This window comes from Nematolebias whitei, chromosome 22, assembly GCF_014905685.2.
Source record: "Nematolebias whitei isolate Nwh7 chromosome 22, NemWhi1, whole genome shotgun sequence".
Classification (NCBI taxonomy): domain Eukaryota; kingdom Metazoa; phylum Chordata; class Actinopteri; order Cyprinodontiformes; family Rivulidae; genus Nematolebias; species Nematolebias whitei.
Genome location: NC_056519.1, coordinates 6,484,057 through 6,487,729, shown reverse-complemented (window position 1 = coordinate 6,487,729; position 3,673 = coordinate 6,484,057).

Here is a 3,673-nt window from a genome sequence, read left to right as displayed (position 1 = left end):
GATTATTTGAAGTGCTTTTAAACGCACCAAGAAGCCAACATCTCTCTCTGCAGCTTTCTTTAAATTCAGTCTCTTCATATTAGCTGCTGACTAAAGTATTTCATTTTTAATAGACCTCCTCCACACACTTCTTACATTTTTAGCGTTTGCATTTTTATTAGGTAATAAAATCCGAAGTGTGTCAAAATGACAACTTTCATACTCTTTAATTAAACCTTTTTTAAATTTTCTCCCACTCTTCTTTAACTCTGACTCTGAACAAATATTTTTTCATGGTTTTGTAGAATCTGCTTTAGGTTTTGTGCAGTTCTAGTTTCTTTTCATTAGTGTTTGTCAGCGGAGTCCAGTTCTGGTCCTCGGTGGGCCAGTGTTCCTGCGTGTTTTAAAAGGTTTTTCCATTTCAGCACACCTGAATTAAACTGTCTCTTTAACAGGCCAACTGACGAGATACAGAAGAGGAAAACCAACCATTTGAAATTATTTAAATTTGGTGTCGGAGCAACAAAGCATCTAAATCATAGGATAGTGGCCCGAAAACACCAGGATTGGACAACTCCCTGAACTGACATCAGCATGTGGGAGGAAAAGGAGAATCACCACACCTACCTCCACCCTCATTTGCTCCACTCTGGGCCCTTGAGCAAGGCCCTTAACCCCCACCATCTCAAGTTCAAGCCAATTTTATTGTCATTCACACCACATGTGCTACATGAGGTGGAGTGAAATTGCGTACTCAGTCCCAGTTACACACAAAAATTTTGTTTGAGACAGATACCGTATTTTTCGCCCTAAAAAGTCGCGGCTTTTTGCATAATTTTCATGCCCTGCGACTTATACGCCGAAGCGACATATTTATGGATTTTTTCCCATATTTTTGAACCAATTTTTGGCTGAGATGACCGTTTTCATTCCTTCTGACTGAAAATATCGAACACCACCATTTTCAGCCACTAAATGGCACTTGAGCAGTATGGCATGCCGTTGTATCACGTAATAGGTAAAAATGGCTATTAGTGACACAATCCGCTTGCCTTATCCTGCCACAGTCGTCTGCCTGGAGCAACTGTCAAATCAGCTTCATTTCGCTGCGCCACCCTGGCGAAATGCAGCTGATTTGACCATTAAAGAGCATTTATTAAGTAAAAGTTCGACTGAGACACCTTTGCTGTAATGTCGAGCAAACAAATAAGTGATTTTAGGTGCTTATTTTGTTAAATTTTGAAGAAATGCGTAACGAGTCGCCCTCTACACGTTCATGTTTCCACGTATCAGCTTTTGAAATGCAGCTGACTTTACCGAGGTTTAGTTTTATTGATGAAATGCAGGTTTTCATCAACGTGTTTAAAAATTGTTTTCTTTTGAATTAACGATATTGGTGGCTGAATGGAGATTGTCCAGGGGGCACTTTTGGCCCATGGGCCACATATTGCCCACATCTACCTTAGATCCACAGGTTGCAGACCTTTTTTTTAAATTCTCTGCCACTTTTCTTTAACTCTGACTCTGAACAGATCTTTTTCATGGTTTGTAAAACAGAAGGTCTTTGTGTGTCTTAGGTACTTTAGGGTCCTGCAAATTGAGGAATGGAGCCCTCATGGAGCTGGGTTGGTATTTAGCACATCAAACATGAAAATGGAGCCAAGATACGACTGACGTTTTGTTCCTTGTTTAATCGTAAATGAACAAATAGTTTATGGTAGAGTACATAAAAGGGAGACTGCCGATGTCAGCAGTATTGTTGTTTAGATGGACGGTGCCTGAATGATAAAAGGTTTTCCAACAGAACAGCATAGCACCATCAGTTTTACTCACTTTACTTTCTTTGACATTATATAAAAGAGAGAATTTGTGAGTGGAGAATAAACGGAGGGAACGTGAACTTGTCAGAATCAAAAGTTTCCCAGTTTGAGTTGCTGCTTCTGCCGTCATCGTCCTTAGCGAGTGTCCTCTGATGTCAGTCAGGCGTTTGCTCCTGCAGGTTCCACGTCTCTCCTCTAACACATGACAACAGACCTGCCGTGCACCCTGTAGGAGCAACTCCCCCGTCTTCACCCTCATCTCCCGTCCTGGGGTTATCCACATACGACGCGTTGTTCCATTCTCACCTGCAGACTCCGACCCTTTCTCCTTCCTCGCCTTCACACTTTTACCCTCCAGTGTTCACGCGGCCCTCAAAACGAGGAGCGAGCTGCAAAACTAGACCGTGTCCAGGATCATTTTTATTACTTTATTCTGCCAACCAGTTTAAAAACAACCTTTTATCATCCTGACCCGCTCGTGTTCCAGAAATGTCCAGGATCAGGCCACGGGGCACAGGTGAATTAGTTGTAACTGACATATTTTTCCTGGAGCAACCCCTTCCTCTTTTTCTTCTTCGCCTTCCTCCTTTACTTTTTTTTTTTTTTTTCAAGCTCAGTGAACTAAAGGAAAATGACATTTAATTACAGGAGAGCAGTCACGCAGTTCGGCTAATTACGATCCCGGGAGTTCAGTCATCATATCTAATTAACTTTCACTTTCATGAAAGCTTAATGCAGCACCACAGCCAGGCTCTGCGTGCGTCGCACTTCACGAATATTGACAACTGTTTGGAAATTAATTTTTAAATGTTTTTTTTGTTTTGTTTTTTCCTCCAGGCTTCCCTTGTTTCCAAAATAAAATAAAAATAAGCTCACGTCTCACAGAAGGAATTCACGATTGATTGAACCTTGTGCTTAAATAGAAATGAAGATAATCAATCAATTGAAGGGTGACGGTGATTCATACTCGTATTGATTGTTAAAAACACTCCGTCGTCTGATTTACATTCAATATGACTCTGAGGGCAATCAATTCATTATTATATTTGCCCTTGACCAATGAGGGGGTGTGCTTACAGAAGCAGAATCCCAAAAGTGATTTTTTAAAATTTTGTTCATTATATTTTTTAACATTTTGCTTAAGGTTTCTTTTTTGAATTTATCTTTTATATTTTGGGTCAGCAATGTCGATTATATTTTTTATGGGGTAATAACACTGTCAAAATAAACATGTATCTAAAGACAGAAATGTGTGTGTATATACAATTTAAAAAAAGTTACAACTTCACAAACATACAAATACAATATTTAATTTTACAGATTTGTTTTACTCTATAAATATAATAACTATGACCATTTGTGAATACGAATTCACAACAGATCTTACATCCCAGGGTCACAGGCTGGTTACACACGTACAAGTTCTAGTTAGACAATGATTAACTTGCACACATTTCTGTCTTTACATACACGTCTGTGTTGACAGTGTTCTTACCCCCAAATTATTTTCCTCGTCAAGGAGCGATCTGTCTAATGAACTTGATCAATTAAAAGGTACCACCTTCCAGTTTAGTGTTTGGCTCCATCTAGGCAAAAAAAAAGTTCACTATCCGATATCGGGTTGCCCCATCAAAAAACAATTTGACCACCACCATATATGTGTATATATACATATATATGTGTATGTGTGTGTGTGTGTGTATCTATGTATGTATGTATGTCTATCTTGATATTTTTATCTTTATCTATATCTTTGTCTGTCTGACGGACGGACGGATCATATTTTCGGCTTATAAGTCACGCTTTTTTGCATAATTTATACGCCAAAGGGACATTTATGGATTTTTTCCCATATTTATAAACCAATATTTGGC